Below are 13,720 nucleotides of genomic sequence, written 5' to 3'. Positions count from 1 at the left end.
TTACGTTTGTTTCAGAACATTTACCGAATTATCAGCAAAAAAAATATGGATTCAGGACGTGAACCATTGAGAGAGTCAATTATCGGTCAGAAAAACATCTCAGAATTATCGTTCCAAACCATGGCGTGGCAATAGCCAGGTTGTCTATTGCCACGCGCGTGGCAATAGCCTGGGCCATACATTTACCTACAGAGGAAAAATACTTTTGATCATTATTTGACAGTTAAATTTAATTTTGTACTCTTTGAATTTCAATTTGTATAATGTAATTACTCCTTATGAGCAACAAGAGAGGGTATTTGGTATATTTACATAGTGACCCCAATTGACCCTACCAAAACCTGAAACACGGTCCTGGCAGCTGGAGGGACCGTTCCTGAAACATACGACCCAACGTTCATAAATTGACAAAAGATTAAAGGGAAATTTTAAAAAATCTAAGTTAAAGATACATTTATAACTTTAAAAATACCCAGGAAATGTGAAATAGTAGAAAAATTCTTGGCAAGCAAAGACATAATGACAAAAACAAGCGCGTAATGTGGTCCGCAACAACGCTTATTATCCCTAAGCCAACGGAAATTAACATCGAGTTGTGAAAAACGTCAGATGTTTTGTACGTATAAATATCGCAAGGTTTATCAAAGCTTTGCAACAAAGCTTCATCGAAGCTTTGTGATAGGTAAGCTTACTTAAAGATTTGACCATAACCTTTCCCTAAGCTTTGCTCCATAACCTTGGCACAAGATTTGTAAATAAGCTTGGAGTAACCTTATCAATAGATAAGCTTGGCCAAACCTACAGACGAGTACCTTTGCACAAGCTTATAGTACGGCCAAGCTTTGGCAAAGGTACTGCACAATCGCGTGTATAGTATGTTTATATCTTTGCAGCAGATATCAGTTTCAATGGTGACACACACAGAGACTGGTTGCCAAGTTTTACAAGCAGTTCAAATTCACCGAGAGGTGGTAAAAGAACAACGTTAACTGCAAATTTAGACTCAGAGGACAGTGTTCTTTGTAGTTGAATATCAATAAAGTTCATGACTTCAAAAATAATAGAGTGATGTGTAAAATGAACAAAGTTTGCTTTGGTTATCAACAAATGAATGACACCACATTTCTCAATGAGCTGATATCAGGGCCTACTTCAGTACGAAGTGAACTTGGGGGTTTCAGGCAATTTCGTGAACGTCATTTGTTTTCTATATTGACAAGATTGTAGCGACAAGCGATAAAAACATTGCAACATTGTAAGAGTGTTTATCTTTTCTATAGTTGATCCGACGTTTTTATTAAACACAAAAAAATCTAAAACTATTAAACAACCCAAGGTCTTTGTGTCAGCAACTTTCTAGCCTAAAAAAACTCAGACAACAGTTTTCTATATTGACAAGATTGTAGCGATAAAAACCTTGTAACATTGTAAGAGTGTTTCTCATTTCTAGTTGATCCGACGTTTTTATTTAACAGAAAAATAAAATATAAAACTAACAACCCAAGGGCTTTGGGTCAGCAACTTTCTAGTCTAAAAAGACTCAGACAAGTGTTTCGTCGAACGAAGAAATAATTCAAAACTAAAACATTTCTCTTCAACTCAAATCCAACCCAAATCTAAAAGTAGTACAAAATGAATCACACAAAAAAGTAGTAAATTGTGCAATGGGACGTGTACTTATTTTATAAATTTTACTTGAAGTAGACGACCTGAAGGGTTATATTTATATAATTGTCACTAGTACTATAATCGCTGGTAGTGGCAATAGTTGCTAAATCTAGCTATGTTATATTTTCATTTGGCCTGTGTGTGTCACCATTGAAACTGATAGCTGCTGTAAAGATATAAACATACTACATAGTAAATTAGTTTACAGACATCTTGCTGCGTCACCTGCTGTTTTAGGGATGGACCATAAGACCTTGGGAGGGGGGGGGTGGTCACAATGAAATTGTGCAAACTTTTTTTTTACTATTGTAAATTTCTGAATTTTTTTTTTCCAATTGAGATTAGCTGTTCAAATTTTTTTTTTCAGAGTAAATTTTCAGATTTATAATTTTTTTTTCGTTCGTCGCTGTCTGAAGATAAAGAGGGCAAACATGTGGTGCCAAGCATCACAAGCGGCCACGCAAGTGGTCACTGGGAAGAGGTCAGGAGGGGGTGTCCCCCTCCCGCCGTTGGAGCTTTTGAAAAATAGAGATTAAAATGGTGTTATTTGATGGCACTTGGGGAGTATTTTTGTGGGGGGGGGGGAGGTCAGGAGGGGGTGTCCCCCTCCTGCCGTTGGAGCTTTTGAAAAAATAGAGATTAAAATGGTGTTATTTGGTGGCACTTGGGGAGTATTTTTGTGGGGGGGGGAGGTCAGGAGGGGGTGTCCCCCTCCTGCCGTTGGAGCTTTTGAAAAAATAGAGATTAAAATGGTGTTATTTGGTGGCACTTGGGGAGTATTTTTGCGGGCGGGTGGTCAGGAGGGGGTGTCCCCCTCCTGCCGTTGGAGCTTTTGAAAAATAGAGATAAAAATGGTGTTATTTGGTGGCACTTGGGGAGTATTTTTGCGGGGGGTGGTCAGGAGGGGGTGTCCCCCTCCTGCCGTTGGAGCTTTTGAAAAATAGAAATTAAAATGGTGCTATTTGGTGGCACTTGGGGAGTATTTTTGCCGGGGGAGGTCAGGAGGGGGGTGTCCCCCCTCCTGCTGTTGGAGCTTTTGAAAAATAGAGATAAAAATGGTGTTATTTGGTGGCACTTTGGGAGCATTTTTTTCGGATTACACATCTTCCTCTGAAACATGGTCTTCTTGCTCCTCAGTAGCTTCGTATAGTTTTGAAAATTGACTATTTTGGTTTCCTGGCTTCCCTTTCTACTGCGTGGTGAAATGCCTACATTCACCCCACCAAACATCATGCATATCTCATGATTTACAATTAATTTTGACAAGCTGAGAAGCTAAAATAAGCTAAATAATATAGTGAAATTTGCATATTTGTGTTTTTAGAGCAATTGTTGCCCTTTTTTGATCAAAACATCTATTTCTCTGTAGCAGCATGTCCAAATTGATTGGACGTGTATAGATGTGTTGAAATTTCAATATTTGTCTTTTTGGGCAATTTATGCCATTCATGGTCAAAAAATCTGTATTCTCTGAAAGGGCTTGTCCAATTTCTTTGAAATTTGCTACACAAAAACGATTAACCATGCAGATTTATTCAGTATTTGCTATCGAGAAACTTTCAAAGTTCAACCCTTTTATGTGTTTTTGTGTTGGGATTTGTTGGATAGATGGCATTCTACGTAGTGTATTGTTGAATGTTAAAACATGTGTTGCTGTTGTTATTTGAGGCTGTTTTTTGAGAAAAAAGAATTGAAAATGCCTTTTTAAAAGCAAAATAATACATAATGACTTGATATGTTGTTTTATCATTATTGACGTGTTTCTACTTGTTCACCCATTCTTGCATTCATCATTGTAATAAAATGCTGTGAAAAAAATGAAACTGATGTGGCCTGCATCTGTTTACCTTGATCTTAAAAGGCAAATACAACTTTCTGTCTTGACAACCATACCATAGTTTCAATGTTTTACCTAGTGCACCTGCTTGGTTTGTACGCAGGAAACAAGTAGAAAACAGGCTCTATAATTTCATAATTTTCAAGTGATCAGAATACAAAAGTCCTGAAAAGATAAGATAATCACAACTTCCAGTATAAGGGATACAGTCACTCTAAATGTATAAATTAAAATTAAAAATGTGCTGGGAGGATGTATTAAAAATACAGAAAGTTGCTTACTGTCGGTAAAATCAAAAAAAAATTCAAAATTTTAAAGACTTTTGCAGATTTTTTTTTTTACGCCTTTGTCTTCTTATTTGTTTTTTTTTTATTTTGCAAACTAGTTTGAAGATTTTTTTTTTCCTAACTTTCTGCTCTGAAAAATTTTTTTTTCTGTTTTTGACCACCCCCCTCCCAAGATCTAATGGTCCGTCCCTTAGTCTGTCTGATGTTGGCGCAAAGTTGTAAAAGTTGACCACTAAAAGGGTAAATTCAAGAGCAAACTGACAAACCTAATTAGGTAGTGTATCAATATCCAGCTGTATCTCATCGTCAAAATCATTGGTAAATGTACTGTAATAGTATAGTTGTGTCAGTCAGTTCATCCTCAAGAATTATCCATGTCCTTCCTAACACGTCCAATATGCCGAATTTATCATCTTAGAAAGGAATTTGTGAGCGGATTAGGGAATACTTGAAGTGAGTACAACTTCGTAACTTGTGTATATACTGATTACTGTGTATATTTTGTTGCAATATACGAATAAACCATTTCAAAGGTATTTACATCGTCTGATCGTATATTTTTGTCACTGGCTTGCCTAAATATGACTAAACTTGTTTAAACGAGTTTGTCTTTCGTGGGAGTATCTTTACTACGTAATATGATTTGTGTCAAAAACTTACAAGGAACAGGATCACGAACTTTCTGAGTCACTACAAATCGTAAAGTGTGGTGTGTGCATCTCTTCGCTGTCGTGTATTTTCAGAAGTGTAGTCGAATTTTTGTGGCTCATTTTGGCTATACTCGATATAATTCAGTACATCGGTATTAAACCTTGTCAACAAGAAACTTGTCATATAGCGGTTAATTCATAAAAGTGATGCAGTCGATCAAGCCGCACTCTTCAGCTGTGCAGACGACATGAGCACCGGGCGTACTGGACAGTGATGACAAGAGGTGTTCCCGTCGCGATGTCGGTCTCAACGCAAACATATTTCAACGCGTTCGTGGTTATTTTATCCAAAGCCCGCCTACTGGTCTATATTTTTACTTAAATGTGGATCATAACTTTCAAACCAATAATTTTGCAAGACTCTGCAGCAAAATCGGCTCCCTAAACTGAGCAAAAAAATAACCCTTAGGTCAAATGCTGGGTCAAGGGACCCAAAAGCTACAGTAGAAACGAGGATGATAAAAAGCTTATCCGTAAAGTTCGGCTCAAGCTTTACTGCCCAAGCTTGGAACAAGATTTGGAAGTTTAAGCTTTTATAAAGGTTAGTTTGCCCTAAGCTTCAACAAAGGTGTGCAAGGATAAGCTTCAGCTAATCTTGGGCGTCCCAGTCTTAATTTAAGGTTGGCACGCAAAACATTGTTCTGAGCTTCGGCGCCAAGCTTCATATAAGCTTTGACTAAGCTTGGACTAAGGTATTGCACAATCGCGTGTATAGTGTTCAAATTAGAATGCCGACACCTACATTACGCGTCTAGCGTCCGCTTTTGTTATAAAAGTACAAGTGCACATGAAGCCAAAGAGAAAATCAAAGTATATTATAAACAATAAAATCAACGAAAGGAATTCGTATAAAAATTACAAATAAAACTGGATAAAAAAGTGAGTTTGTGAATCGCATTTAAAACTACCATTCCAGAGTGCGGACGCACACAGCACTGCCACTGGGGGTGTCACTATAGGAAAAAATTGCGAGACTGGAGCGAGAAAGTGACGCTTTCTTGCAATTGGTGAGAATATCTTGTCATTCTCACTGCTACCGGTGAGCACTTTTGAATTCTCATCGGTGGGCAGTGAGAAATGCACTCATTGGTGAGATTAATAGAATCTCACACCCCCAAGTATGGCGCGTAATGCATGCCAAAATTAACATCCGTTTTCTTACACCACTGACCGAATTATTCCACTAGTCATCCACATTCGGCTTGCCGATTTCTGAACCCACTCACTGAATTATTCAAGTGGTTAGTGATTTCTGAACCCACTTACTGCATCCTTCACGTGGTCAGCGATTTCTGAACCCACTCACTTACATTCAAGTGGTTAGCGATTTCTGAACCCACTCGCTGAATTCTTCATGTGGTCAGCGATTTCTGAACCCACTCACTGTATCCTTCAACTAGTTAGCGATTTCTGAACCCACTAACTGAATCCTTCAACTAGTCAGCGATTTCTTAACCCACTCACTGAATCCTTCAACTAGTCAGCGATTTCTTAACCCACTCACTGAATCCTCAAAGTGGTTAGCGATTTCTGAACCCACTCGCTGAATTCTTCATGTGGTCAGCGATTTCTGAACCAACTCACTGAATCCTTCAAGTGGTCAGCGATTTCTGAACCAAGTCACTGAATTCTTCAAGTACTGAACTCTATGGGGGCCCGTTCTGGTCAAAATTATGTTTTATAAATTTTAGTATGTTAGAATTAATTTTATGTAGACTGGAATTAATTTACTAGCACCTGGAATTAATTGTATCTTTCTTTAATTAATTTTTATATGCTTTAATTTATTTTGTGTAGTCATACCGAATTAATTTTATGTGTTCCAATTACTTATTTTTGCTTATCTTTGCTGTAATTAATTTTATTAGACTAGAATTAATTTTGCTAACATTTCAAATTATTTATATGTTTTTTATGTGCCGGAATTAATTTTATGTAGTCTAGATTTAATATATTAATTCCTTCAATTAATTTTGGGTTCAAAATGTTTTCACATGCTGCAATTAATTGAATGTGTGCTAGAATTAATTTCTACTAGTGTCTTGAATTAATTTTGTGTTCGGTCGAAATAATTATGTGTTCGCTCGAATTAATTATGTCTTTGAGCAAATTAATTTTATGTGTTCGCTCGAATTAATTTTACGTGTTTGCTCGAATTAATTATATGTGTTTGCTCGAATTATTTTCGGCCGATCCCACAGTCCTTTGCGCACGCTTTCTTAATCAATATGGCGGCTCCCGACCGGAGTGGTTTACTCAGGCGTTCGAACCGTGATCTGTGAAAATGGAAATCAATACAATAAAGTGATCACAAAAACTTTTGTAGTGTCTCCTGTCTGAGGGATCGTGTATGTGATTGCCCATAGAGCGAAGCCTGACCAATTTTGTGTTTACGTCAGACGTGAACCTTCACCCTTTCTATCGGGCTTTGCCAATCATCGTGTACTGAAGTGTAGTGCAGTGTACCGTAAGCGTACGCAGCAATCGAAAATGAAATCTGCCGAACAGATATCTACGAATATGAAAACCAATAAAGAACTTATAATAACAATGACCACCAGGAAATGTCTCCAAGCTTGAATACTGTCAAATGTCCCTAATTACAAATATAGCATTCGGCAGTTTCACCTCTATCTGTATATGTAATACAGATAGACACAGGCGCTTACACTGTCGCTACGCGAAGCCGGCCTGTATACCGGAGGAGAAAACAGGCCGGCTTCGCGTATAGCGACAGTTTCTCTGTGTCTATCTGTATACATATACAGATAGAGGTGAAACTGCCGAATGCTATATTTGTAATTAGGGACATTTCACAGTAATCAAGCTTGGAGACATTTCCTGGTGGTCATTGTTAAGTTCTTTATTGGTTTTCATATTCGTAGATATCTGTTCAGCAGATTTCATTTTCGCCTTGAATGCTGCGTACGCTTACAGTACAATGCACTACACTACAGTACATGATGATTGGCAAAGCCCGATAGAAAGGGTGAAAACACAAAATTGGTTGGGCTTGGCTCTATGGGCAATCACATACAAGATCCCTCAGACAGGAGACACCACAAAAGTTTTGTGATCAGTTTATTGATATCCATTTTTACAGATCACGGTTCGAGAGCGCGCCTGAATAATACCACTCCGGGTCAGGAGCCGCCATATTGATTTAAGAAAGTGTGCGCAAAGGACTGTGGGATCGGCCGAAAATAATTCGAGCAAACACATATAATTAATTCGAGCAAACACATAAAACTAATTCGAGCGAACACATATAATTAATTCGAGCGTACACACAGATAATTACTTAGACCGAACACAAAATTAATTCAAGACACTGGTAGAAATTAATTCTAGCAAAACATTCAACTTGCAGCACGTGAAAACATTTTGAACCCAAAATTAATTGAAGGAATTAATATATTAAATCTAGACTACATAAAATTAATTCCGGCACATAAAATAAATAATTTGAAATGTTAGCAAAATTAATTCTAGACTACATAAAATTAATTACAGCAAAGATAAGCAGAAATAATTAATTGGAACACATAAAATTAATTCGGTATGACTACACAATATTAATTAAAGCATATAAAAATTAATTAAAAGAAAGATACAATTAATTCCAGGTGCTAGTAAATTAATTCCAATCTACATAAAATTAATTCTAACATACTAAAATTAATAAAACATAATTTTGACCAGAACGGGCCCTCATAGAACTCCCTAAGCTCAACTTCATTAGTTTCGACTTATGACACGAAACAAGACCCCTACGTCACACAGCGTCATGCCTACGTCAAATGTCGTCACAAAAATTGTGGTGTCAATTTTTACTAGAATGCTAAGGGGTCGAAATTAGCTTTGACCTCTGAGTTTTACGTCGACAGCAAATGCGTTTACGTCAACCATGGATGTAAAAAATAGATTTTTTACATCCATGCGTCAACTAACACACTCCGTCAGTGGATTATTTTTATTTTATTTTTTCTTCCTGGCCTTAAAGCCCCATTATTTTTTAACTTTTAACCTTTTTTGTTCGAAATTACATGTTATTCCCTTTCATCCATCTTGAAATGTTGTTCAGTGAAGAAATAACTAAGCCAAATTTGTGCTTCTGTACTGACATACAAACGCTAAATACTGCCCGATCGAGTTGGATTGCCGCGCGGGTTTGTTGACAACGCACATGTATACGTCTTGCAGCATGCATGGCTCGAGTGATCGCTCGCATGGAAGTACAGCTCTCGTCATCGTACGGTTTCAGAAAAACGACAATATGGTAATTGAATATCGTAGACAAGGAACGTTCCTAGGAAACGATAAAAGAAAAATGTTCTTAAACGTATTTTAAGACCTTAGAATAGTTCAATGTCGTATAATAAGAGGCTCTCATCAGCCAACAGTCCCAAAAAATTCCTGGGGCCATGCCGCGCCCTGCCCGGGCAAACGTCCACGGTCGCTGGCTGAATTACCTGCAAATGATTTTATTTTGTTCTCCTCTGCTCAAAAACGTACTGTTACTGTGTTTCAGAGGATACAGAACTTTGGGAGAGGAGGCTGACATTCTATTCTGGTACAATGTGTGCGTTATATACGGATTATTCAAACTGAAGTTGGCAGAGCCGGATGCGCACCCTGCACAAGGTCACACAGGAACTCCCGGTACCGATGTAAAATCAAGACGACACTATATGCACTTGGCTCACTTCTGTAGGCAAATAACTATCAACATTGAGTCACTTAAAGTAATAAAATTCAGCTGATTGCCGCATTAGCGGCAAGGTGATTGCAAAATCGAAGCAACATATTTTGGCAATGCACGGCAGCCTATCGAATGCAAGTGAACGCGATGGCCTTTGGCAGAAAGTAGGGAAACCGTCATTATTTACGACCTGATGTTACAATCGATAACGTAGTAACTAACCCATAATGTATCAAACCCGATAACGTAGTAAAAAATTACCGATAACGTAGTAAATCAACCGATAACGTAGTAATTTTTCCTAACCGATAACGTATCAACAAATTTACTGATAACAGTAATGTTAATGCCTCGTCGGGCAAGCAAATTTACTTTAATGTGTATCCGCGCACTTGTCTTCCTTATAGCTAAAGGCATGATACTTTGTAAATTTAAAGTTCTGAATCTTCATCAAAGATCAGCGGACATTGTCAAAATGCAATGACAGTAACGAGAAAAGAGAAAAAATCGGAAAAAAGAGGGTGAGAGAAGAGAAAAATTACAAAATAACGGAAAGAATTAAAGAGAAAAAAGAAGAAAAAATGTTCATCCGGAGTGGGATTCGAACACACTTGCTGGGGGGGGGAGCATTCATCCGCACACCTCGTGTTGTTGTATGTTTGAAGCTGCAATTTTGTTTGTATATGTTCTCGAATTCATTTTAGGGGGGCAGTTTGAGTCTCGAAAACGTGCAAAATTGAGATCGCGAACACGATTTCATTGGTTGTTTATTATAAAACAGCGATAGGATTTTAGCAAGGGATGTCAGCAATTCAATTGTCAATTGAACAGGTGGGTCTAAGGCTAAATTATGGAGAACACACTTTTAGTCACACGAGGAAACTCTTTACAACACGAAAGCCATATATTTGAGACCATTTGATACAGCAAAATGGTGACATATATTAAGTGTACAATTTGCATTTAATCGCAAGTTATCATGATTGTGTCGATAAGGTACGATACGATAAGGTGCTTTTTCTTGCTTACCAATACGATCATCGTGTCGATAGCCAGAACGTTATTTGGGGCCTGGCTTACGCATGGACCGAATACTAGGCTACGTCCATGCTTAGCAGTACGCCATAGCTCACTCCGAACGTCTCTAGACTACAGCCTAAGAAAATTGTGCAGATATATGTGTCATGAATTCTTTAAAAAATAAGTAAACAACAGAATCACACCAAGAGGTTAGTTTGCTGTTGGGCCGAGTGTGCACGGGGTCGACTTTGCAGTGAGGCTGGCCGGGATCTCTCTTGTGTTCGAACTTCTACCATGTCTGGAGCACCATTAATGTTGTGCTCGCATCTAGCCGGTAATTGTACTACGGTAGTCCTTTTGAGGATTAGATACCCGTTACGTTTGATATTATTTGGAAATACTTTTAAATTACTAAGTAAGACTTTTATACTGTATTCAAGATATAATTTGTTCCTTTCTGAGCATTTTCAATTACGGCAACGATATGCGAAGTTGATGGGCTGTACATGTATTGCCTATCCTGTACATACAGCGTAGCCCGGCCGTACACCAAACTTCGTTTGAGTAGACGGAGCAGAAGCAGTCCCGTCATTTATTTTCAACGAAATTTTCGCAATAGGCCTACTCCATAATGGAAGAAACGACTAATTCAATGATTACGATGGCGAAATATTGAATTTTTATTTATGTATGTTTTTCTCTCTCAATTCATTCAGCAAACTTGATCTCCGTACCGTCGGTCACAGCGTGCAATGCCTTGCATGAAGCTTACAATCGGACTGCCTCCATCGTTAGTTTAGCTGTTCAAGACGTTTGTTTGCACGGCTCATTATAGTCGGAACAATCTGTAAACACTTACATATTTATGTCTTTCCAGTATTTCGCCGAACTTTTGCGCGTCTTTGGCTGAGTCTCAAGTTTCGATTGACCAGACCTTTTCGAAGAGCATAGGTTTCTATGGACGCCACAGTAAAACAAAACTTGCGTCACAGTCCCTCTATCCATAGAGGGACTGTGCTTGCGTAGATTGACGGTGGTGTCATTACGTTTCGTCTTGTGTGTCAAGAAAGCCTGACTTCTGGTCCGGACAATAAGTCATTTTTCACCCCTTTTACTGTTAATTGTACACGTTTTGTGAGGCGGGCTGGGCATGCGAACCATGCAATTCAGTATCTATTAGGCTACTTACTCAGAAAAGATTCATTTCCGGTGATCTGCGACCTACCCTACCTGCGATCTACTCTTCCACTCATGAATAATTAATTAGATTTATGCAAATATTGCTACTTATGCATGACAGCGAGTTCTATTCAGACTACACTGCCTATTTCAAAATGGAGTCTGGTAAATACGAAAATGTAATGGGAGAAAGGTGGTTTTTACGATCACTCAATCACAGAGAGGTTATGCTTACGGATGTGATGAACTTCTTGTCCATGTTTAGTAACCTTTCCAATGTTAGAAAGGAGAAGAATTCTATTATTTTAGGCCGTGGCGCCTGTCAATAGACAGAATCCGGCTATTGACAGGCGCCTGTCAATAGACAACTTGAAAGTTGGCTATTGTCACGCGGGAGGTTTTTCGTCAAAATCACCATATTTAGGCCTAAGCCTAATAAACTGTCCAATGCTTGTTAGAATGCTTGATAAAGCCTTTGTACACTCAATTATGGACAAAGTCGCTGCAATCTTGAGTAATTGTAGACTTTACCGTGTACGATATGTTGCACCAACGCCGCGCCTGTCAATAGCCAGGATGTGGCTATTGACACGCGGGAGGTTTTTCGCCAAAATACACCATATTTAAGCCTAATAAACTGTGCAATGCTTGTTAGATTGCTTGATAAAGCCTTTTGTACACTTAATATGAATAAAGTCGTAATTTTGAGTAATTGTAGAAGTTTACCGCGTACGATTGCACCTTGCAACGCACGCCGCGCCTGTCAATAGGCTATTGACATGCGGGACTCGCTGTCCAAATTTTAATGGATTTTTTATCGAAACGTATATAGATGGCAATGGGAGTATAGATGGCAATGTGAGTGTAGATGGCAATGGGAGTATAGATGACAATGGAAAATAGATGACCTGCATAAGAGACGACGTCAAAAGTTCAAAATTTCTGATCCAAGTACACCCAAACGCCCACCTCCATTGAACCTTAATTGATGAATATCAATAATCAGAGGTTCCCATTTAATCTTCACTGTGATACTTCCAATCATACTCAAAACATTACCAGGACAGAAAGATGCAAATAACGACAATGTTCTAATGAAAAAAAAAACATTTCTTTCTGTTAAAAAAGCTTATCAGTCCCTGTAGGCCTAATATAAGCAGGTCAATATATAAATGTCTTTCAGACAAATTCAAACAAGAATATTTTGCAGGATGAAACTTTTTTGGTTAAACCCCCCTCACCACAAAACCCTCCCCACCCAAACTTAAAGAATTCGGATTTTTATCTTTTGACGTGGTCTCGAAGGGAAGTGTTATGGTTACCAGGCTCATGCTATACCTGCGAACTACACTTCCCCGGCGACCATTAACACTGGCTATGAACAGGTGCAGCCAACGAACAATGTACTTTTAAAGGGGTCCTTACTATGATGAGATATATTGTGCTTAAAAAGTAATGTGAACTGACTAATTTTAAGTCATGAGGGTAATTATTTAGCTATTCATAATTTACCCTCCCACTGAAAACTTTTTGACTTGCCCTCCCGCACTAAAACTTCATTTTTACCCTCTCCCCACTTATTTTTGCCTTTTCCCCCTCCCCACTGTCAATTTTTGAAGCTCCCCTGCCCTGTGGCGGAAAAAACTTGCCGATTTCCCCTACCCTGCAAAAAATCCCCCCCCCAAACAAATTTTGTCATTCCATTTCCCCTGCAGACATGAAGCTACCATGAAAACACCATGGCTCAACCTCCCCTGACCCGTTTTAAAAGTAGCTCCCCCTCTCCTCGTTTTTCGCAAAGCCCTCTCCCCGGGACAACCAACCGATATCTGCCCTGCCCGACAAAAAAAATAAAATTTGCTCCCCTGCCACCTAAAAATATGTCCCCTGCCCAAGCAAAATTACAATTTCCCCTGCCCTCAAATATTGCTCCTGGAATAGCTTTTTCGATGAATAGCTCCGTTGGCTGCACCTGTATGAAGAGCTGTGACCCCGGGGCTGTGACGCCTGTGACTATTATGTCGTGAGGTTTTTGGCATCGATAACCAACCCCTAATTATTGTTTTAGAATGGCTTAGTATTGACTGGAGTCTATAAATTGAACGAAATCAGCAAAATGTATTTGGGAAGCGTAGATCACAAGGGAAGTATAGATCGCAGAGGTATCGGCGAGGTAAACTTCCTGCGACCAACACTGCATGGCTTCCCCTTGGCGATGGATGTGAATTTTATGTTGCAGGGTTTGTGGTATCGAATTTTTTTGATCCTGTATAATTGTTTTCAAACGTTCAGTATTAAGTTTGAATTATCAATCGAA

Source organism: Ptychodera flava, chromosome 7 (assembly GCF_041260155.1).
Source record: "Ptychodera flava strain L36383 chromosome 7, AS_Pfla_20210202, whole genome shotgun sequence".
NCBI classification, from domain to species: domain Eukaryota; kingdom Metazoa; phylum Hemichordata; class Enteropneusta; family Ptychoderidae; genus Ptychodera; species Ptychodera flava.
This window is presented reverse-complemented; position numbering follows the sequence as displayed.